The sequence below is a fragment of the Rhinolophus sinicus genome, linkage group LG06 (assembly GCF_036562045.2).
Source record: "Rhinolophus sinicus isolate RSC01 linkage group LG06, ASM3656204v1, whole genome shotgun sequence".
In the NCBI taxonomy this organism is placed as follows: Eukaryota; Metazoa; Chordata; class Mammalia; order Chiroptera; family Rhinolophidae; genus Rhinolophus; species Rhinolophus sinicus.
Genome location: NC_133756.1, coordinates 5,481,828 through 5,505,960, shown reverse-complemented (window position 1 = coordinate 5,505,960; position 24,133 = coordinate 5,481,828). Strand labels below are relative to the sequence as shown.

At 50.5% G+C, this 24,133-nt stretch overlaps 2 long non-coding RNA genes across 2 annotated transcripts; both read right to left on the bottom strand.

Moving 5' to 3' along the window:
- Positions 1-247: 247 nt before the first annotated feature.
- Positions 248-9,672, bottom strand: LOC141572357 (uncharacterized). Its single transcript, XR_012497715.1, has 3 exons — positions 9,477-9,672; positions 1,736-1,881; positions 248-384 (listed from the first exon to the last, which is right to left on the bottom strand). It is a non-coding gene; the product is annotated as an uncharacterized LOC141572357 (long non-coding RNA).
- Positions 9,673-20,287: 10,615 nt separating this feature from the next.
- LOC141572356 (uncharacterized) lies at positions 20,288-23,889 on the bottom strand. Its single transcript, XR_012497714.1, has 4 exons — positions 23,764-23,889; positions 23,537-23,651; positions 22,431-22,518; positions 20,288-21,776 (listed from the first exon to the last, which is right to left on the bottom strand). It is a non-coding gene; the product is annotated as an uncharacterized LOC141572356 (long non-coding RNA).
- Positions 23,890-24,133: the final 244 nt, after the last annotated feature.

Below are 24,133 nucleotides of genomic sequence, written 5' to 3'. Positions count from 1 at the left end.
AACATCACCCCCACAACTATGAAACACAAAAGCCATTTATCAGGCACCCATGTTGGAGCAGGGGTGGACTAACTACTTTCTACTTACATGCATGATTTTATTTTATTTTCACAACAGCTACCTGAGGTAGGTGTTATTACACACACCCATTTTCCAGATGAGAAAACCAAGCCTCAGAGAAGCTTCCAAAGAGTCTATACATGATCCAGGCTCTGCACCCAGGTCGACATGGCCCAGTAGTTTGTGCCTTTGCTCTTTTGTGATGTAGCCAAACTCGTCTCTTTACTGCTCTTTACAGTCACATTATTGCTCTCACGCTGGGAAGGCCTGGGATCTCTCCAGTCTGCGTCTCTGCCTTTGGTCTGCTCATCTCTTCAGCCCTTGCTTTTGAAGCAAGAATGAGATTCCAATAAATGTGTGGAGTGTCCACTTTGGGTGGTCACACCAGCGTTGCTAGGCCAGTGGACAGGGACGTGGGGGACCCCCAAGTTGAAGCTGGCCCTTGGGTCTCCCCTTGGCACACAGAGCTGGAAGGAGCCTTCCCCAGGATCATGAGAGGGAGGCACTCAAGCAGGAATATGGAAGTCCATCGCTTCCAGAACCAAACTGGGGAGCCCATTAGTATAGCGTGTGTACTATCGGGTGTGCAAAGTGAGGCCACCAGGAGAGTAAGACACCAGAGTATAATGTTGAGGACTGAGGCCACCTCTGTTTGTTTCCTTCTTATCTGAAATGGGGGCGGGAGGAAAAACGTTGCTGGCATTGCTCAGGCGAGGTAAGTTATTTTGAAGACTTGGAGACAAAAGGATATGAATGACTATAAATCAGCTGTACAAGAAAGTGACAACACTTCATCAGAGTGCTCTAATGAGGTCTGGCTTTCATCTGTGGTGCCACAGCCTGGTTTAGAGGGGACACGTCAGCCCAGTCAGACAGACAGGAGTTTAAATCCAGTTCTGCCACCTACTCACCCTGTGGCCTCCAGCCAGTCCCTTACCTACCCTCTCTGGACTCCTTTGTCTCTATAGAGCACCCTGGAGAACACAGAGTGCCTATGGATGTAGGCTAGGCAGGCTCAGACTGAGCAAGTGTCACTGATAACAAGCAAGTGTCACTAATAACAAGCGAGTGTCACTGATAACATCAAAAGAAAAGCCTGGGCTGGGCCCGGTGACACAGAGGGAGGGGTCGCCTGCAGGAGCACATACAGTGGGCAGGATTCCAAACGAGAGGGGAGGTCTCTTTTAGGGCAGCTCAATGGCCTGTCCATCGCCCTTTCTCCGTATTCAGCTGAGAGCCTAGCACGGAGCAATTGTTGAGCGAATCTCGGTTGAACTGAATGTCACGTTCAAACTCACATGAGATGGAGGCCGTGCCAGGTGACAAAGTGAAGACCATCCATCATTGTTCGGATCCTGCCACCTTTGATCAAGGAAACATGGGCCCAATAGGTAACTCGGGCCGCTGTTCTCCATTTCCATAATCAAATGTTTATGTATAATTTCCTCCTGCCCTTTTCTGCTCTCCTTCCTCCTCTTATTTCTATTTGAGCAAAATGTGTTCAAACATCCCCTCTTGCCCTGTTGGGGACAAAAAGTGCCTGTAATGTTGGTGTAACATTTTGGAGAATGAATGCAACATTTGTGTCTATTTGCCAATCGGAATATTGATTTCCTCTTGAAATGAAATGTCACATCTGTGAAATTCAAGATGTAGTGTGGGAAAGCAAGCCAACCTGGCACGTTTGTGGTGGAGCCCCTTGGCCACGCCGCCCACGCCGCGTGTCCGCCCATCTCCAAGATCAGACCCAGGGAGGGACGGATCCCAGGCGTCCTGTTGCTGGTCTCAGTCCTCCGCTGGTCGTCCAGGGCTATTCGGGTGCTTGAAAAGGAACATAAAACAACGGCATTTGTTACAGCGTTTTGGAGACCGAACACCAGCAGCCACGTGTCCTTGCAACTGGATAAACACCGCCCCACAACAGGACACTGCCAGCTGAAAGGAAACCGCGTTGGGTCGTCTCTGAGATCAAAGCCTTGTCCCTCCACAGACTGGAGACTCGGCAGGAACAGACTGACAGGTGTCGGGAGGTCCAGAGTAAGGCCAGCAGACTGCTTCGGAAACATGCTTGCTGCACACAGGGGACGATATGGGCCAGAAGCAGGTACACAGCAGCCTTGATTTAAGTGTTGACCAGAGAACCATGTGCCCGGCAAGAAGGATACGCACAGAGGTGGCCAGTGCTTTGGCAAGTCTGGCTTGGCTCGCCCAGGAGTGTGGCTGCTCAGTGGGGCTGGCCTAGAAAGAACAGCCTCTCTCATGTGCAGTGGGCCGGGGCTTCCCCTCCCGGCTTCCCTCCCCCAGGGCAGCTGTGATCAGGTGTCACATTCCCTGTGCTAACTTAGCCAGGCTACAGGGGTCCGCACGGCAATGACCGCTAGGAAAAGACCCGACTTTGGGGCTACTCATCCAATTTTTCTGTCATGCACAGGCCATGTTTGAGCACCTACTGTGTGCCAGACTTTATGTTAGACACAGGCAATGCAAGAGTGAGCAGAATTGACTGACTCCTGCCCTCGTGGGTAGGGGGACATTGCATCGGGGATGGTAGGAGACTCACCCAAACAATGAGAGATCAGGTAGCTGAGTAGCTGCCGCCTACTTATGATAGTAAGTGGCACCAAGCAAGTGAACACCACGCTGAGACGAGTAACAAGCTATCAAACCAGAATTCCAGGGAAAACTAGAGTTAGCAAAAGACGTGTGGGCATCAGCCGAGTCCCAGGGTTTGGGAAAATACAAAAGGACAAAGGCAGAAGCAAAAGAAGAAGGTGTCCACCTGCAGCTCACGCTATTTCTGCCTGGCCTGTTCCCCGAGTTCTTCCATGTCACACCGACGGAGGGACACTGGGGCGAATCCGTCATAGACAGGGTACAGGCTTCTCTTTATCCTGTGTCTTTTCCTTCTTCTGCATCTACAAACACCATGGCAAGCTCTCGCTGCCCTTGCTCTCAGTGGAGACCCTCTACCCAGCGCAAGGGGACAAAGAATGATGGGGCGCTCGTGGAGGTAACCCCTTCCCGCTGCCCACCTGGGGTTCGTGAACATTAACTCCTGTTGAGCAAATTCAGGTTTTTAAGATGCCCCCCCAGAGGCTTATTTAAAATACCGAAGGCAATAATAATATAATCCCAATAATGACAGTTATTTGCTCTTCAGTGATCGGTTCAAGAACAGTTTTTCCATCTGCGGGGACAACCTCTCAAAACACTTTCCACCACTTCATGCTTTCTGCTTGTTTGGTTGTTTAAACTAAAGAAACAGGTGAAGAAGCAATAACAACCTTGGTGGGAGATGGGACTTGTGACTGCAGAGAGCCCTACAGGTCTTCAGAGACATGGGGAAGCATTTGCTGAATTGCACAGTCAGCCCGCCTCCCTCCTTTGGGAGTGGGGGACAGGCCACTCTTCTCAGTTGCAATGACAAAGTGTTAATTCCAAAGAGCTCTGCTACCCACATCGTTTGAAATTCTAGTGGCGGTGGGTCCAGGGGTGGACATGGTTTCTGGTCTGTCTGCCTGTTCTCCCACAAGCTCTGTCCACGAGATGTCACAAAGGCCACCAGCAGTGCCATATTCAAACTTATATTACAGCCACGTAGGTCTGAGAGCGGCCACAGAAACTTGCTGTGGGACCATCACAGGGAAAAAGAAAGAATAGGGGAGGTCAGCACCTTGTCACAAGCCTTCGGGAGACAGCAGAGCTGAAATCTCAGGATGAACTGTAAACTCTGCAGCCAGTGTTCACCAACAAGCCCTCTTTGCAAAATGCAAAGCTTAGCCCTCCCTCACTGGGATTGCAGCACCTTCAACACACAGGTCACTTCCTCCGCCTGCAAACTCTTCCCTCTCTCGCCCCTTCCTTGGGCTGCAAAGACACCACTCACTTTCTCTAGGAGGTCCTCTTGCTCATGGCAGCTCCCTTTCACCTCCGCGTCTGCTCCATCCTTCATTCCCAGACCTCCTTGTGCTGGAGCCACCCAGTGGGAGTAGTTTCCTCTTCTCTGTCTACGCTCACACACTCTGTGATCTTGTCCAGACTCAGTTTTAATCACCAAACACCGCATTTCAATCTGTGCCAGTCAGCTGCAGACATTGCTCCTGACCCTCAGACTTGTGTACCCACCAGCCACTCAGCACCCACGCCTGGCTGTTCACCCGACAACTGGGTGTGTGCCACCTTCTCCTCCCGCAGCCTTCCAGTCACAGGTGCCAACTCCATCCTTTGAGTCTCGAAGTCTCAAATCCCCGGCGTTGGCCCCCTGTTACCCCTTCACTCAATCCATCGAAAAACCCATTGCCCCTATTTCCTAAATCTCCCCAGAATCTCACCACTTCTCCCCGTCTCTCTCCTGGACTCTCTCTCCCACCCTGGTCAGGGCCACCATCATCCATCTCCCTCCTGAGCCCTGCAGTCACCACTGAACTGGTCCCTGGCAGTTGTCGGCCTCCTTCTAATCTGGGAGCTGAGCAGACTGGCCTGGACAGCAGCCCTGGGCCGGGCTTGTCGCCTGGAGCATAGAAGCCCCATGAGGGACCATGCACACCTCCTTCATTTGCCGTCTTAACCACATTGCAAGCGAGCAGAAGTGTGTGTTCTGCGGCTATGGCCTGGCTCCCAGAAGACAAGGTCTCCTTCCTCAAGGCTGTGGGGAAAGAACCGAGAAGCTTCCGAGAAGGACGCGAGCCCCTGCAAAGGGTCCTCGTGTTTCTTTAGTGTCAGGTTTCTGATGTTTACAATAACTAGGTGCCTGAGAAGGGGGCAGGGAGTGGAAGGCTGTTTCTGATTCTGAGTGGACAGTTACCAGGAAAAAGGTGAAGGCAGCCTCGAGACCTCTGGCAGTGCCGACAGCTCCAGGGTCAGGAGTCCAAGATGCTCATGGTAAACTAGACAGCACATACACTTTCCTTCTAAATCCTGCCATTGGCTTTGAACTCCTTGGCCTGGGAGCAACTATGGTTATAAGAAAAACATCTAATGTAGGAACATGCGTAGAGCTAATACAAACAAGGACCTCAGGACGTAAAGCAGGAGCTGGTGTGGCCCCACCCCTTCATGGGTGGCGTCCCCGTAGAATAGCAACTGTCTGAGTGGGAACCAGGGACCACTTTGTCACACCTAATGGGCTCCTTTTCTGCTCACGGCCCCAACTTCTAACACGAAATGCCCTTGGGACTTGCCAACACACAATGGCCACCCAGAGATGAATTTTACCTCCCATCCATAAAAGTACTATGATGGCTACAGAAGGCAGCTCTCAGTGTGGGGCACTGAATGGGTCAGCCATCCCATCAGACCAGAGTTTCTCCTCTGATGGGGCAGGCCTCTCATGCTGCTGCCTGGGGAACCCCGGCCAGGTGTTTGTTTTGACAATTTGGGAGAATCTTGATTTGTCAACAACACGTTTTCAGGCAGATTTGTGTTTTGTAGCTGCTGCTCCTGAGATCAGTCAAAATCTCTGCCTCCAACACTGTGATGGAAGGGAATTCACATATGAACTTAATTTAAACATTGCGTGTTTCGACAGAATGGAGCACAACAGCGCCACCTTTGGCTGCTGTTCTGGGCTTCGGTCTGAATTGCAAAGCCGGGCCCCTCTGGTCTGTGCTGCTCGCTTATCGTGGTTGTCCTGCCTTATCTGAGGCCTCAGTCACCCTTCCAGCACAGGGAAGGCTGGAGCAGGTGACAGGAATGAATGCAGCATGGGCTCTGACAGCCCCACCGACAGGCTCCAGGCAGAGCCCCAGAGCTGCCGTTTATCTTACTGGAATTACAGATAGCCCTCTGACTACCCCCTGAAGAACTCAGGTTAATCTTACTGGAATCTCAGAGCTGATGAGACCTTCCTCTGCTCAGCCCCACGTCTCCCCACCCACGGCTCCCCACCCCCACCCTTCGATGGGGAGATTACTCTCAGCCTCCGTTTCCCTCCAACCACAAACCACATTTGAATCCCTGGCTTTTACACCTGGGCCCTGCACCCGCCAACCAGCTTCCCCAAGGGAGTTTCAGAGTGAAGACAGAACTGGTATCTTATGTTACGACCTGCAGTTGTGTTTCCAAGAGATGTTTTGCTTCTCTTTGTAGATGGGCAATGGCCAGGCTAAGCAGAAAAATAGTCTGACCCACAACCCTGCAGCCACCAGCCCAGGAAGACAACCTGAGAAAGAGTGAGGATGAGGACGTGTCAAGTGGGTCACTGGTCCCCACTGCTGAAGTTACTGACACTATGAGGGCCCAGGCATGGGGGAAGACTCTCTTGTTGTTCTAACCAGGCGTAAACTTTTGAACTCTCCAGTCCTGTGCCAATACCTGATGTACCTCTGGACATACACCAGACCTCCGGATAGCCCTCTGACTACCCCCTGAAGGACTCAGGTATCCAGACCACCTGACATCCATCATCCAGACTACAGGACATGGCCAGAACCCCTGGCACCCACCTTCTAAACCACCTGGCATCCATCATCCAAGACCCCTGACAACTGACTGATAACCGTCGGGTCTAATCCTGGGGCTAAGAATGCAGGACTGATAATTCTCACTCATGTACTTTTTCCTATAAGAACTCCTAACCTTTCTTTCTTCTTTGGAACATGTCTGGGGTTTTGCTTAGCTGTGTTCCCAGTTTGCAAACTCTAAGACCCTTGCATAAATTTTTATCATGTATTTCTCACAAAGCCTGTAGACCCGTTTTGAGTTTTTTCGACCAACCCCTTATCTACAGCAAACAGGAAGCTGACTGGCTTGGAGTCAGTCTGCTGACTCTAGTGACTGAGCCAGGAAACCAAACATTCGCCTCTGAGACAATCAACCCAAATAGCCAGGACTTGATTCATAACTGATGGCTTCCCGAATTTTTGTCCCTGATTCCAGTTTAGGACCAACCAGAAAGCCAAATGTGCCCCATAACCCGTCACATGGGCCGCCCTGATTCTAATCAGTGCCTCCAGCCTCCCCCAGGCCCACAGCACCCACTAGGGCTGGAACCTTCCCTTTCTCACTGTGAAGCACCCCTGCCCCCCGCCACCGCCTGCCTTTGAGTCTCCACCAAACACAAGGGATGTGGCTGACCCCTGTCACAGCCCGATCTGAATAAAGGACTTCACTTTTCTCATCTCTTTGTTTATTTCTACATATTTTAACTGGGCTCATTGCCCATTATTTGCGGGGAAAACATGAATGAATGGACCCAACTGTGGGCAGAGCTCTGCACCCCACGTCCTTTCCTTCCTGGCCCTCACGCTTACCAGCTGCACATTATCAAGTGTCACCTTGAGATCAGCTCAGAAGATCACCAGGCACAGGGCCACTCATTCTCCCTCCTGCCTTAAAGGACACGAAAAGTGGGGCATGAATTTAGTGAACCTCAAAGCAAGGAGAGCAAGGGGCTCCCAGACTGGCTTCCCCCAAAGGGAGCGATCGTCATTATGCCATTTTGAAAATTCCTCCTGTGCTGTTTTTCTTGTCTTTGTAAGTAAATGATCTTTATTCCAGTCTACCTCAAGTATGCATGTTTTGGGACAAAATACCAGGAGCGGTTGCATAAGAACGCAGAAGGAAACAATGAGGTAATATCCAGCTTTTGACATGCAAAGTGGAATTAATTGCAAGGCAAGCGAAAACCAATAATGGAATGAGTGTGAATTCTTTTATTCTCCATAGTTAGCCTGTCAGTGGCTGAGCCTGGAGCTCCCAACTTAGAGATATTCCTGTGGGGGAGAAGATACACCATAATTATCCCTGCATCAGGGAAGCAACAAAACCTCTTGTTGGAGGCAATGACGTTGGTGAAGTAAGCAGAAGGCCAGGTAAGTAATACACATGCCCACAGGCTGAGAAAGCCAAGGGGAGAGGGGTGGTCAGAGCGTTGGAATCGTGTCCTGGTCTTCTCTCTGTCTAGCCCAGAGATGGGGGTGAACTGTATAAGGCACTGGGGGCTCTCACCTCTGCCTCTGTTCCCCATACGAGACCCTGGAAAGAGACTGACTCTCAGGTCTTCACCAGCCCCACCTGGGCCTGACCGAACCCAAGGTGAGCCAGAGGGACTCACACAGGAGGCGGGAGGTGGGAAGGGCTGCGGGGTGAGCAGGAAACCAGCCCAGAGGCCAGGGGATGCAGCCTACCCAGATGGGTCTGTGCTGGCACCTGGAGCCAGACGAGGCTGAGCAACCAGAAGGGGGCAGTGAAAGAGAACCCTGAGCTTTCCGGACAAACTCGTGCTATGGGGCCAGCTGGGCACCTATCAGCCGTTGTTCCCTTCTGCCACATGCCCCTGGGAAGAGCGGGCAGGATGGGAGGATGGCAGGCACCAGGTCAATCTAAGAGCGTGAGTGTTTCGGATATCAGATTAGAGCAGGCTCTAAGCTCTTGGACTCGCCCCACCTCCCTCACCCCTGCTCAGAGGTGGGGGAACCCGACCGGCTCTACAAAGGGGTCCCCTGGTTCTTGCACATCTCGGCTATGAGCTACATTTGCGAACCCCTTACATCACCATCACTACCCTCAACACCACCTGCCCATGTAGAGGCTGCAGGTCAGGAAACATGGGTCCTGACTCACTGAGAGCCCGCGAAGAGTCAGGCGCTGGGGACATAGCCGTGACCCTGCTGGTGTGGAGGGTACATTCTACAGGAGGGGTACAGAAAACAGCATGTGAACAATTGTGGAAATATTTACTGTCATGGGACAAGACACTGCCAGCCTGGATGAGACAAGGTAGAAAAGCAATCATCAAAACATCATATTTACGAAGTCGTCATCACATGGTCAGAAACACCATTTGCATGGAACCCTCGGCGATGCATGAGCTACACATCCCTCCCTTACAGTCCTGGTCGTCTAACTGGAGACCAGGTCACACACACGCACAAACATGCAGGGCCCATCACATGGAGTCACATGCACACGTGCACACATTATGTACACACCCCACATGCACATACACACGTGTATGTGACTACATGTGCACACCACGCATGCACATACACACGCGTGTATGTGACTACATGTACACACCACACATGCACACATACACACACTCACATGCAATGTGCATACTCATATACACAGAGAGGTAAGGCCATGTACATGCACACATGCATCCATGCGTATACTCACCCACACATGCAAGCACACACATGCAAACACACATACGTACACACAAATACTTGCACACACAGAAGGGCACACAGATTTGTGACACACACACATGGATATGCACAGACACACAGGCATGCACAGGCAGAGATGTGTGCAAACACATACAAATATGTGTATACATGCACACACATACACACATGCTCACACATATATCAAATCTTAAATTGCAGACAATAGTGAGGGCTATATTTCTAGCTCTTGGACTGTGGCGTATGTGCTCCCATGTCCTCTTCCCCGCCCCACCCCCATCTCACCATCCACCATCACCAAGCCGTCGGCTGGAGGACTGTTCCCTGGCCTTCGCTCTGACGAGTCTTCCGGCGTCAGAGTATCAGCTGCAAGTCGACGCACTGACAGACAGCCTCAGCCGATGGGAGCAGAACAGCCGGCGTGCCCAGACACCGTGACGGGCGCAAGTCAATGACTGATCCGCATTTGTCAAAGCCAAGAGACAGATCTGCTACGTGGGACGGACTGAGCCCAGCCCGGAGTCCAAGTTCACTTTATAAACCCTGCTTCATAAACTGACCTTTGACTGACAGTGCTGCACTGAGTAACTGTGTGGAGATAAGCTGCCAAAGTATTATCCTTGGCACTGTCCCCCCAGAGAGATGAATGCACCGTTGGCTGAACCCGACTGCTGAGGCAGCATTTCTGCAGAGGGGAAGTTGCCTTTCATTTATTAGGCTCAAAATAATATGCTTGCATTAGGTCTCGAAGCGAGCCTGGCAGGTTATAAATGCATATCCATCCATCCATCCAACCATCCATTCCTCCATCCGTCCATCCTCCCATCCTCCCATCCATCCACCCTTAAATTTATACACAGTTGGTGCTGAGATCATAAATGGACTTCAACACATTTAGAAAAGCACACAACAAAATGGAAGAGTGCGCCCGTGAGGCAGGTATATTCAGGAGGCTCATTTGATAATCACTAAGCAAACATATATAATTGTGCCATACGCGTGATACTGAAAAACGGGACGTGACCATTGGAAGTGGCTTGGGAGCAGCAGTTAGTGAAAGCGTATGAATTCCCGTGGCTCCTAGTTCACCTCTCCAGAAGTACCCACTGGGTACTTCATGGCAGCTTTGCCCAAGTCACAGGGACACGAGGAGGACAGGCCACACACGGCACCTGGCACGATGGGGAGCTTTACAAGTTGTAGTTGAACAAGTGAAAGGGAGCGGGAGACTCACTCATGCAGGAGAGAATTAGGACAAAGCTAAGGACCTTGTCCCTGATCTCCTCTTCAGGGGCTTAGAGAAGAACAGTTTGCTATTGCTGTAGGACAAATGACAAGTTTAGAGGCATCGGACAAGGCACATTTACTCTGTCACAGTGTCTACGGGGCAGACATCCAGGCATGGCTCACCTGAGCCCACTGCGCAGAGCCTCAGAGGATGCAATCAGTCACACGGGCTGTGTTTTCACCTGAAGGAGCAACCGGGGAGGGAACTGCTCCAAGCTCGTCAGGTGGTTGGCAGAACTCATTTCCTCTCAGCTGTAGGACTGAGGGCCCATCTTCTTGCTGGCTGTCGGCTGCAGGCTGCCTTTTGGTCATGGAGGCCCCCCATGGTCCCCTACCATGTGGCCCTCTCATGGACCCTGTCAGAGTGTCACTTACTTCTTCAGGACAGAAGGAGATTCTAACCTCAGAGGGGGCCCCAGTTCCTTTTGTACGGTTTTCGCTTGATTAGGGCAGGTCCACCTTGGACAATTTTCTGGAAAATCACCTGATCGGGGACCTTAATGACATCTGCAAAACCCCACCATTTTGCCACGTTCTGCTGGCTAGAGACACATGACTGTTTCCCCACACTCTAGGGGAGGGGATTCTACAAGGGCGTGGCCCATTGGGGCTCACCATGCAGTGCCCAGCCCACCCCCTACACACTATAGGTGGCAGAATGGAGGCTAAGGAGGGTGAGGTGACTTACTCAGAGTCACACAGAAGATTCTATGGAGACTCGAGATCAGAGACCTGGTGTGTACCTGGGAGAAGCTCACTCTGCTCAGTCTTTCCGCTGCTGGACAGATTTCTACACACTCCACCCATGTTTAGCTATCCAGGTAGAACTGGGGCATTTGCTCTCACCCTAAACCAGATGGTGAGGTCGGTGCCACAAAGGCCCCACCCCGGATGGATAAGCAGGACCCCACATGGAAATAAAACAGCATTTTGTGGGGTCACCTGGGTATCCAGGTAAACCAGCTGTGCACAAAAGCTAGCCCCCTCCCCCCCGAGCCTGGAGTCCAGGGCCCTGTGGGTCATACCCCAGCGAGGTGCCCGAAGGCAGCACCAGGCAGGCAAGGGGCTGTGTGAGACGCAGCCTGAGGCTCCTACCTGCACTGCAGCCAGAGGGTGGCAGGGGCGCAGCTCCTGGGTCCCCAGGGAGCCTTATGAAGCCGTCCCTGAACACAGCTAGGGAGTCTGTCAGTTTGGAGAAGGCAGAGCCTCTCCCTGCCACCTGCCTTGCTGAGCCCAGCCTTTTCCTGAGGGCTTTTTGCCACCTCCAGCTGGTCCCAGACGCCTGGGGAATAAAACAGGCTGGAATTGTCAAAAAGAGCGTTTTGGGAAGGAAAAAATAAAGGAACCACATTCGTGTCAGATGATGCTATTTCTGGACCTGGTGCCGTGGCAGGCACTGGGCTTCTCGTAGCATCGCTTACTTAGTCCGCAGGATGACATGTTTGCTTCTGTGTCTCACTGGCGAGGAGTTGTGGCCTCAGAGGCTAAGTGCCACCACGCAGGGCTCACTGCCAGTGCCGGATGGAGACCCATCTCTGTCACTCTGGAGACTGCAGTCTTCACTGCTACTCTGTCACTAGTGAAAGTGCATGTTTTGTACCCTCCTGAGATGGCCTGCCAATGCCCCCACCCACCCACACTGTTCCCCATACACACCCTCTTTCCCCACTGTCACCCCCCAGAGGTGCCACTGCCACCTCCCTCTAGCACTGGCCAGTGTGCCCCACGTGCATTCGTTCTCCCCAAAAGTGGTCTCCAAGCACCTTCCAGGGACAAAAGCTGGAGCTGAGAATGAAACATGACGCTGGGCTGTGTGGGGCGAGTGGCCATCTCCTGTGTCCACTCTTGGCTCATTCATTGGCTTATTCATTCATTCCTCAATGTGTGCTGAGTGTCCACACTCTCCTGACCCCATGCTGGGACCTGGGGATAGAAGCACAAGCAGCATGTGTCCTCCTGTCTGGTGAGGGGCCAGATCCCAGGAGGTCTGTCACGGGCCTGTGACAGCAGCACAGAGAAGGGGGTCTCATCGTTGCAAGCTCTTGACTTCCACCAACTCCTGGCCCTCCCCTTGGTTCCCGTCCCCACGTGGAGGCAGGGACTGACGGGCGGGCATCATAAGTTGTCTCTCCAACTGGCTCTCCAGAACCTGGTTGTGGCCTCTGAGAGGCCACCCATTGCCTGGTGCCCACCACTCACCTTCCTTCCCACTGAAGGGCTGTCCCCACTCTACCACAGGAAGTCCCTCGGTCCCCTCAGGCTCCTCTCACACTCAGTGGTGGGCGTCTGCTGCCACTGCCTTTCCTCTCCAGGATGTCCCTTGCTTCTTGGGTGGCAGATACCATAAGAAGCTCTAGGCTTGACACCCACCCACAGCCCCTTCTCATCACCCTGCTCTGGTGACAGCAGAGGGACCAAAATTCCCATTTTCTCAGCCTCCCAGGGAATGGTGTTGGGAAAGACTTAGGAACATTCTGGAGTAATTCACCAAGGAGACGGGTTCCACCAAGGAGGGAGGAATGGTGTCCCTTTCTTGTGTTTGTATCACTCTGCTCACAAACTCCTTTTCACCAGTCTTAGTGCTGAGAAGACTTTAACTTCTGGAAAGAGCAAAGGACAAAGGTCACCTCCTTTCTGTTACTCAAAACCCTTCATCCAGTCAATATCCATTCACTCAGCAAACATTTATTGAGCGAATCACAACGGCTTCGATTGGCTCGACCCTAAGAGGAGTTGCAGCGTGGCTTCAAGCGATGGCCAGACATCTAACAACAAACATCCCATCGGCAGGTCAAATTGTTTAAAAAACTGTCTTTTCCTTTTCATAGCTGCTGCAAACAACTCGATAAAATCCAACTCATTCCTGATAAAACTCTTAGTAAATGGAAAAACAGAAGGACGCCTCTGCCCCGTGGTAACAAACGTGTGTCTCAGGCAAACGAGCCTTGTATTTAATGCTTGGTTAAAAACAACACTCAAATATTCAGCTGAAGAGAAAGAAACCTCCGATTTTATATAAGTGGATGCTACAAACATAAGCACATTAAAAACTGGTGGAGGAAACAAAGCTCAAGTCCTTATTTCTGGGTTTGGGGATTATGGGTGATCCTTTTGGTACCTATGTCTGTTTTCTAAATTTTCTGTATTTTCTTTGCCATCAGCTCTAAGTTACTAGGGTGGAAGGGGTCCTTAGAGATGGGACGGTCCAATCTATTCACCATATAGGTGTGAGGCTGAGGCTTGGGGACAGACAATGACCAGCCCAGCACCAACAACAGCCTGGCCAGCCGGGAGCCAGGTGGCCTGCTGCTGTCCCTTCACAGGGGAGGGGTGCAGAGAGCACACGTGTCAGTTGCAGTTTGGATCTCTTTGGACTCCTGAGTGGCAGGGGGACCCTGACCTCCTGGTCTGTTCTACTGAAGCCCTCAAAGGTCAGATCAAAGTTAATGACCAGAATAAGCCTTTGCTGTGGAACAAATACTTTCCCCCTCCTGTGACATGATGACATGAGAAGGCTCTGTGTGTGCGGGGCGTGAACGTGCATGAGATCCAGACTCGATTGAGTCCGTGCAGCTGGACGGCCATGTCCACGGACGCGGGCCTCCTGACAGATACTCAGACCCTTTTCCATCGTAGTTCTCGGTCACACCTCCTGTTACAATCATGTGTCATCTGGGCACCACGTCATCCTGCCCTTCCAGGGCCAAGGCCTCTGTATGAGCGAGTAAAACCATCTGAAAAATGCTGTGTGTGGTCCGTGCCTGTGTCCAAAGCTGGAGGGCCCCAGACTGGAACTTCTGGCCCACCCACACCTACGACGGTGCCACTGAGCAGGAACGAAGGTCCAGTAGTGGGCAGTTAGGAACGACGTGGGGAAGCCTGCGGGTGGTGGCACTTCCTCTGAGCACACATGGAGTACCCTGCGAGCAATGGTCACTGCCCACACCATGAAGCCATGATGCCACCGGCAGGTTTGCCAAGATTATTGGCTTCTGGGCAGCTCTCCCTTCTCCCAGAGGCTCATGAACAGACTATCCCTAAAACTATACACTTTTCTCTCCTCCTGCGTAAGAGGAAAATCTAAATCCTGAAGCCTAAATGGAAAAGTGAAAATCAAGTGGATCTTTGGAAGAGTAGAGAGAGCAGGGGAGAAGTACCCTGGACTCTCTGTTGTTCCCACGTCCCAAGCTCCCACCAGGGCCTCCATTAGACAGTTGGCAGCCAGATGTAGAAAGTGTGGGGGATACGGGCTGCGGGAGGCAGCTCCCCAGACACAAAGGGGATGCAGGGAAGGGCAGCAGAGGACCAGAGCTGGAAGGCAAATGGCCAACACAGGTCACATGAAGATGTGTGACTTACCAGCAAAACCCGGGGAGGGAACAATTAGACCTTAAATAGCATTGTACCCTCTGCAAGGCAATGGAAGTCCAGAAGAGGACAGAATGTTCTGGGTGGGAACATCCTGGGACAATCCCCTGGAAGAGGAGAAACTGGAGGGCCAGGCCCTGCTGTCCATCAAGGAGAAGCCGGAGCAGGGAAAGGTGGCCCCCGTCGTTAGCTCTCAAGCGCCCCGTCCACTGCACCCGTCCCAGCCCAGCCATGTAAGGGCTCCTGTTCACGCTTCTTTTGGAATCGCAGGTACCAATCCTCCTCTAAGAGACGGCACTATGCACACTGATTTTGACACGTGAGAACGAGGAAAATCCTAGTGTCTTTGGAGCTACTGGACACCACCCCAGACCTCTGCTCTTCACAACTCAGGCCATTCCTGAGACTCCCCCAAGTCCAGAGGGGACAGGCTGTGACAGACACAGCCCAGCCCCCACCCTGGGCTTCCCTTGCACCCGTGGGCAGCACAGCGAGTTAGGCAGAGGGGACCCTTGCCATTGCTGTCTGAGCTGCTCCTGAAATTGGAACCTGGACTGGAGCAGTGTGCTTGCCATCTGGAGGCAGGAGCCCCGGGGGAACAGGCTGACCTGAAGGGGCCAGAAGGCTGGCCGTCCGTGCCCCACCCTAGCCCAAGCTCAACAATCAAGCAAGCTAGAACGGGACCAAGGCAATGTCCCCAATCCTTCTAGAAAACTCACAAAACACTAGACAAACAGGAATATTGGGAAATGAGGGGATGGTTACGCAGCCCTCCTGGGCAGCTCCAAAGGGCCCAGAATGGCCGTTGCTCCTCAGTGCCCACCTGGTGGGACAAATGGCTCCGGCGTCAACCTCGGCTCTGCTGGGTTTGGCTCTCCAGACTTAGGAAGATTTCTCCCTGGATTTCAACCTCCCCCCCCACCCCAGATCTGAGAGGGGGATACATTGCAAGGAAAGATAGCTAGAACATTAGTATCTGCGTTTAAAACAACTCCCAAGGGGTTAAAATCCAATTAGTGCCCAATGTAACTCTGCTTCCCCATTCAAATTAATTACCGAGCACTCCCATTCTGCACCTCTTCTTTCTTCCCCTGGCGTTTTCTCAGAAGACAAAAATTGCTGTACAAATCATCTCAGTTGAGAAAATGCAGTGGGTAGACATATTTATCACGGGAGAGGGGGGTCAGCTTCGCCGCCCAGTGTCAGAGAGCGGCCACACAGTCCCACAGGCCCGGACATGGTGAGGCTGGAATGAAAGTAGGCTTTACCCAGGCACAGCCCTGAGACGGGCCACACAGATTCGCGTTTTGCAGTCTGTGTGTCCAGGGACTTGGAAATGCAAGGATATATACTATTGTTATGAAAAGCAGTCCAGTGTTGGTGGGGGAGCGTGGCTCTGCCCGCCATCTTTTCTCTTGGCTTCGGGATGTCAGGCCAGGCTGTCCCCACTCACTCAACTCCTGATTGCTCCAGCTGATGTGAACGTGTGTCCTGTTCCCTAGCACACACTAGCTGATGTGTCAGAGTGAGGTGTCCTGCAGGGGAAGCTTCCCACCTGGGACGCAACGTGTGCCAAGAAGAGCGTGTCCAGGACCGGCAGCTCACAGACAATCAGTCATCCAGTGGCCTCAATCCCACGCCTTCTAGGTAGAAGGACAGGGAAGAATGAGGTCACACAAAACAAGAAAAGGAGGGGCTCAGGGGCAGACGTGGACACTGTCTTAATTCAGGAACATGGGCCAGTGAAAGCAGGAGGTCCTGTGGGGGATGGATGGCCCAGGCCTTTGTCATCACACTGCCAGGCATGCAGCACGTGCACCGTGGGACCCAACTCCGCGTGACGTGTCAGCATAGGAGCCTCGGGCGGGGCACGTGTGCCCAGACTTGTGCTGGTTTGTCTTCCATACGGGGCCCAAGGGCACATCTAACCAGATGAGCTGAAAGCACACAGGACCTCGCTCCTCCAGGGACCGGTGGGCTGGCCATGGCTTCCACTGGCCTGGAGTCTGTCTGGCTCTGTGGTTTGGGGACACGAGAGTCCCACTTTCCTAGGAGCCTCTCCGAGGGTCTGGATGACCCAAAGGAAGGGAGTGAGAGGAAAGAGGAGTTTCCCCCAAGGGCTGAGTCAGATCTGGGATTCTAGGGGACAGCAGAGAGCACCAAGGCCAGGAGCGGGGACGCGGCCGAGGGAGCGATACCAGCCAGCGCACTGACACTCAGCAATGGCTCCATGACGCCCCCGGCACTGCAATGGGGACGTCTTGAACCCCACAGATGGGGGGGTCTGACATCAGTGCTTAGGATGTTTGTTCAAGAGCCCTCAGCTAGGAAGTGATGCAGGTGGATGTGAAAGCAAGACTGATATGCGAGCACCTTTCTCTACAGCCCTCGGTCTCCCCAGGAGGAACATCCGAGCTGGTGAAGGAATCCGAGGGGTCCCAGAGCCCCAGGGCTGGGCATCCTTCTTCCATGGACATCCTCCCGCCCACACTGGTGGTGGCCTTGGAACACCCCAGGCAGCCACCATGCCCACCTCCCGGCTTCCTCTCCTGGGCCTCCAGAATCCATAACAGCCTTGGGGACAGTCAGCACCCAACACCTTCATGCAAGGACCAGCCTGAGCTTCTGAGAAGCCTCCACCGCTGCCACCTGCCATGGAGCTCACTGCCCATCCATCGGTTCCAGGGCAGCTGCCCCAGGGGCATCCAGGCACCCGGGGTTGCAGAGGCAAACTCAGGACAAACACAGAGCAAATCTATATGGAGAGTTTCCTTCATGCATCATTTTACTCAATCCTCATGACAACGCTACAAGCTCGTATTACATTATTCCTAATTTACATATATCATGTCATTATTCTATTCTAGTCCATTATTTCTATTTTTATTTTATATCTGAGGAAACTGAGGCCCAGAAGTATCTGATAAACTAATTAAGTGATGCAGTGAACAGTAGAATCCAGGTCTGTCTTATTCCAAATTTATGTTCCTGACCACTTGGCCAAAAATAAGTAATACGCAGATGTCTTAAATATATACCACATTCATCATGTGTTTATATACACACATATCACATAAATATATATGAAAATAATACATGGTAATATACATACACACACACACATATACATAATTTTTCATTTACACACATTTATTTATTTATTTTGGTATTCAATTTAGATGCCAGAATATTATATTGTTCAAACAGCTTGATCAATTTACCTCATTATTTTCATAATGATGTTATTTAAATAAGCACGGAAATAAAGCCAGGTATAAAGTGCTTGTGCATACAGCTCTTATGCAAGTATAGAAACAAAATTAATTTACAATTCAAATACCAACAAAACCATAAAGCCAGTAAATTCCAAGTACCTATCCCTACGGTGACTGATGGCAGTGTTGGTTGGAGGCAGACAGCCCGTGTTGGGACAGGGCCATGTGTCCGTGTGCTCTAGTTTGACGAATCCCCACGGGATGTCTTTGGTATGGAGTCTGAGGGACCACTAATTAACTCATCTTTCTCACTGTCTTTCACTTTCTTTTTTAACAACGAACTTATTTTTAACCATTAAGCCATTATTTTTATGGACCAATCCATTTAAACAGAGCAACACAAAATTTACTGCTGAAATAAAATCGGCAAATACTGTTTAACTAAACTTCATGGAACGCTGGCTCTCGCTTGGCTGCCCCAGGCAGGTCCAGGCAGTATGGGTGTGGCTCTGGGGTCCCTGTGCTGGGTATTGGGGCAACAATTTTCAGTCCCCGGGACACTGGGGCACACCACAGCCTCCCCCCTTGTTTTCCTCTCTTCCTCGTTTTTCCTGGGCCCATAGTGAAGTTGGGTCACCATGGCTGGGCACCAACAGGATGGAAAACAAATGCGAAGGCAAAGCCCCTGCACCCGTGGTATGAGGCAGCGGCCCCCAGGATTCCGACATTGCTCACTGCTGTCCTAGGTTACGATGAACTGGAAACACGTCATTATAAAAGGCTCACGGAACTCAAACCTCTCAGACGCTCTCCTGCCCCACGAGTCTGAGAAGCACTGCGGTGCCACAAACTGTAAATCTCCAAAAAGCTTGCTCCAGACCTCAAATCAGCGTCCCTGAACCAAAAGGGAACATACGGAAATTCAGCAGAGGAGGCATCTTGCTGGAGCGTTTGTTACCAGTGTTTTGCTTCCAAAAGAACATGGATCCAATTACAAATAACATCAATCAATGGGTGAGCTGCAGCAGTGAGTGAGCGTTCCCATGTGGCTGAGGGGAGTCATGTCAGGACACGGGGCTGGAAACACCGAGTCTGGGGAAGGGGACCATGGGCTCCATTACCCAGTGCAAGGAAACGGCCCATCTCTGTCACCTTTCTAATCAATCAGCGTGTCTTTGTCACCTCAGGCTGCCATAACAAGATACCACACACGGGGCGGCTTAAACCACAGAAATCTCTTCTCCCACATCTAGAGGCTGGAGGTCTGAGATCAAGCTGTCCACAGGGTGAGTTTCTCCCCAGGCCTCTCTCCTCGGCGTGCAGACGGCCGCCTTCTCCCTGTGTCCTCACATGGTCGTCCCTCTGTGTCTGTGTCTGTGTCCTAATCTCTTTTTCCAAGGACACCAGTCATATTAGACTAGAGCCCATCCCAATAACCTCATTTTACCTTTTTCACCTCTTTAAAGACCCTACCTCCAAATACAGTCACGCCGTGAGGTCCTGGGAGTTAGAACTTCAAGACATGAGTTTGGGGGTAGAGGGAGTAGATGGGACAGAATTCCGCCCATAACACATGCCTTTGGAAACCCCGCTGATCTTCATCCTCTACTGCAGTGGTTCAACAGCGGGACGATTGACCGTTGAGGCCTGATGGTTCTCTGTGGTGGGGACTGTCCTGTGCTCTGTAGGACGTGTGGCAGCATCCCTGGCCCCCACCCTCTGGCAGTAACCCCCTGGCCCCCCCTCACCGCGTGTCCCTGAGGGCAAGGACAAAGCCACACCCAGTCAAAAATGTTTTCCAAAATGTTCTACTTGGAACACTGGTCCCATGGAATGCTCTGCAAAAAGGAAGGTATTTACTGGTTGAATTAATGTTTGTTAGACCTGCACTGTCTTAAGCACTGGGGATACGACACGCATCAGCACAGAAAGCCAGTACTTCTAGGAAGCTGCCAGTCTAGACAATAGACCTAGACAAGCAGACACAGCTCAGGAAATCAGGTGTCATGGAAAGTTCTATCAGAAATAAAAGCACAGGAGACAGAAAGACCTGGATGAAGGTGGGCAATCACTTTTTTAAATAACATAGCTTTATTAAGATATAATTCATACATCATACAATGCACCTCAATTTTACGGCACTTCCTTCACCTCCGAAATCACCCCTTACCCATTAGCAGCCACTCCCCATCTCCCCCAATTCACCCCTCGGCCCCTGGCAATCACTAATCTACTTCTATCTCGATGGATTTGCCTTTTGTGGACTTTTTGTATAAATGGAATCCTATAAAAATGTGACCTTGTGTGACTGGCTTCTTTCACTCAGCATGTTTTCAAGGTTCACCCATGCTGTAGTGTGTGCCAATACTTCTTTTATGTTTATTGGCGAGTAATAGTCCATTGTCTAGATGTAGTTCACTGTATATATCCTTTAGTCAGTTGGTGGACAATTGGGATGTTTGCGCATCTTGGCTATTATGAGTATGATGAACATTCAAGCACAAGATTTTGTGTGGATGTGTGTTTTCATTTCCTGGGTGTACACAGAGGAGTGGAATCACTGGGTCATACGGTGCGTCCATGTTTAAGCATCGGAGGAACTGCCAGTGCTGCATCATTTTACGTTGCCACCAGCAGTGCCTGAGCGTTGCAACTTCTCCACGTCCTCGCCGATTCCTATTACTGTCTGCCTTCTTGTCTACAGCCATCCTCGTGTGCGTGACGTGGTATCTGTGTGGTTCTGATGTGCATTTCCCTAATGACTAGTGATATTAAGAGTCATTTGTGTGTCTTCTTTGAAGAAATATTTACTCAGATCCTTTACTCTTTTTGAACTGGGTTATGTGTTTTATTACTGAGTTGTTGAGTCCTTTATATAGTACAAGTCCTTTATCAAAGATATGATTTGCAGAACCTTCCTCCTATTCTGTGGGCTGTCTTTTCACTTTCTGGATGGTGTTCTTGAAACATGAAAGATTTCCATTTTGGTGATTTTTCAACTTATCTATTTCTTCTGTTGTTGCTTGTATAAGCCTTTGTCGTCTCTCCAGGTGCAGACCCTCTGCCCGAGGAGCAAGCTGGGTGAGGATGGCCAAGGCCCCAGCATTCTCAGCCTGCCAGGCCTGGAGTAAGGTCCCCACCTGTGAGTGACGGCTGGTGGAGGAAGAACCGCTGACCCCTCCGTGTCACTCCCTAGGAATTTAGCTTTTACCAGCTGGAGTTGGGGAGGGTGAGAAACGCTGGCAGCCTGCCCCTCCTGCTGAGATGCCACCTGATGTCCCTTGACAGGGAGCTGGGGGAAGAGGAAACCCCATCTTCTTGTCACACCCATGCAGAAGGGAGCCTCTGTCATGGGAGTTGCTAGGGAGGCGGGGGAGGGAGCGGGTCAGGACTCAAGCTGCAGACTCATGGGCTCACCAAGTGTTAGTAGCTCTTCTTGAACCAATATTCCCTCATTTGCTGTGTGCCCTCAGGATGATTTCCAAAGACCTTAAACAGGTGTTTGTTTTTAGTTTTCACTCGTTTTGCTCGTTTCATTGAAGAGCAGGTCCATGCACTCCGCACGCTGCCATCCCAGCAGCTGAAATCCTAACGGCCACCGTTTTAAAAAGGGAGATCCATGGCCTTCTCAACGGAGTCACAAGTGAGCTGAAGGATGGATAAAAGAGTGAGGGTATGCGTGTTGCCAGCTGAGGTGTCCACCTGCGACAAGGTCCTGAAGTTGAACAGAATTTGTACAAAGAGTGACAGAAAGCCAGTGTGGTGAGCCCAGGTAAATGCGATGGATTTAACGTACATATTTATCTCTGCTTCCTACCAAAATAACAACAAATGAATGAAAGCAGCACGGACACACACGGACAATGAAATCCAGTGAGGATAAGATGGAGAAATGAGTTGACAGCATTTTTGGAATCAGGAGAGCAGATGATAAAATGAGCATGAATGCAGCCAAATAAGCAAGCTGAAATCTGAGCCTCTGGGGAAGAGAGGGTGCACCAATTTATATCATAAACCCCCCGAAATGCTCCGGGCTGGAATGGAGCCGGTGATTCTAAAGGAGGGGTGAAAAAAGAAAATAGAGCTGAAGACGGGAGATAGGTTTGCACAGAAGTAGTTTGACCCCATTCAGGCAAGGGACAGCCTTTCTCCCATCATAGTAAAAAATGGAGATCTATGGTGTGGAGAAGTCTGCACATATGAGAACAAGGATAAGACACTGATCTGAAAATAGTTGAAGTTGACATGCTGAACTGGGAGGGCTCACACCGTCCCTTTCTCGGCTCCCTGAATTTCGGAGATCGAGCCCACAGCCCCAGACATCAGATCCTTTCCTGGGAAGGCTGCCTTATCAGTACAAGGACCCTACCTGGAACAGGACTCTCCAGGCACACAGATCTTCCAGGCAGGTGTGGGGTCTTTTTATTTTCCTTCTTATTTTTCTTTTGCACCTCATCCTTAAATATAACCACACAAATATTTTAGGAAAGCCTGCAACAAAGAAGTCAAGAGACCAGAACAAGCACACACAAGGGAAAAACTCAAAGGAGACAGAAATAATGCAAGAAGCAAGAGAGCTTCGCATATGTAAAATTGATGATAACCCAGATATACAGTATCCTTGACGAAAGAACAGAATGTTCCTTTTAAAAAAGGAACTCATTCAGAGAAGAAGGAAAAACTTTCAGAAAGTAAAAATATGCTAGTAGAAATTAAAATTCGAGTAGAAGGAGAGGAAAATGAAGCTGAGGAAATTTCCTAGAAATAGAGCAGCAATATATAAACAATCAGAAAACAGCAGAGAGAAGAAAATTAGAAGACAAATCTGGGAAGCCTAATGTCTTATTGACAAAATTACAGAAAGGGAACACAAAAAACAGAGGGAAAGTCCAGGAAGGAAGGACTTGAGGTTCTAAGCTGAAAGGGTCTACTGCATGCATATCCAGCAAAATAATGAAAGAGACCCACCCCAGGCATGTGTTGATAACATTTCAGGACACTGGGGTTTACAAGATGATACTAAAAGCTACCAGAAGACAAAAACCAGTTACCTAAACACCAGGAATGTAAGTGGCATTTGATCTCTCACAAGATTTTGGAAGAACACCTTCGAAGCTTAAAAGAAACGTCTCCAGCCTAAACGTCTATACCCAGCTAAACTAGGAATCAAGTGCAATGGTGGCACGTAGACATTTCAGACTTGTAAGTTCTCAAAAACATTTAGCTCCCACGCCCCCCTTTTCATAAAGCTAACAGATGATGAGCTCCGTCAAAATCAGGAATGAATCATAAGAGAGATGACATGGGCTCCTGGAGAGGTGATGGCATTCACAGGGTGACAGCAAAGGGAATTTCCAGGAAAAAAAAAATCTGTGCAGCAGGTCCAGAGGGCCATTGGTCATTGTGGAAAAGGAGGAAGATGATTTCAGAAATGACAGTGCCCGGAAAGGTATAAAAACGGAACTGCTAGCTTACCTGAAATTTTTGGCCAAAATGCAAGTAGTTTTATAACTCTGGTTGACAGTTTGGGGACACATTAGTGAGAGGTGCAGGCAACCCCAGCAAATTAAAATACTGATAGTTATTCATCCTAGGGAAAACACAAAGGTGATCAGGAAAGGAAATGCAATCACAGAACGGCTTTGTGGCTCAGCTGTGAATAATAATTACGTAATTATGTAAATGCTGAATATTGATCTCACCACAAATTATGCTATCGGGAGGGTGGAGGTGGGAGCTGTGTGTCTGTTTTCTGTTGTTTAGCAGGAGGCAGGAGCAAAGCTTAGAGAGTAAACTCCTCATCCTCTCAGTGGGGAATCCATGGAGAAGCAGCTGAAAATTTAAAAGAAAGACGCCGGATAAGCATTTATGTACAAATACCAGCGTCAGAGTAGAAACAAGAGTGTAAAGAGCTGAAGGGGGTTGACTGGGGAGTGGGCCATGAGGGGGTAGCAGGAACCAAGGGCCTTCTCATTCTGTTCTAATCTGTGTAGAACTATCCGTCTTTTGAAAGGTGTTTTCAAAGATGGAACATGAAAAAGAAAGAGAGCTAGTGTAGCCGGAGCATCGTAA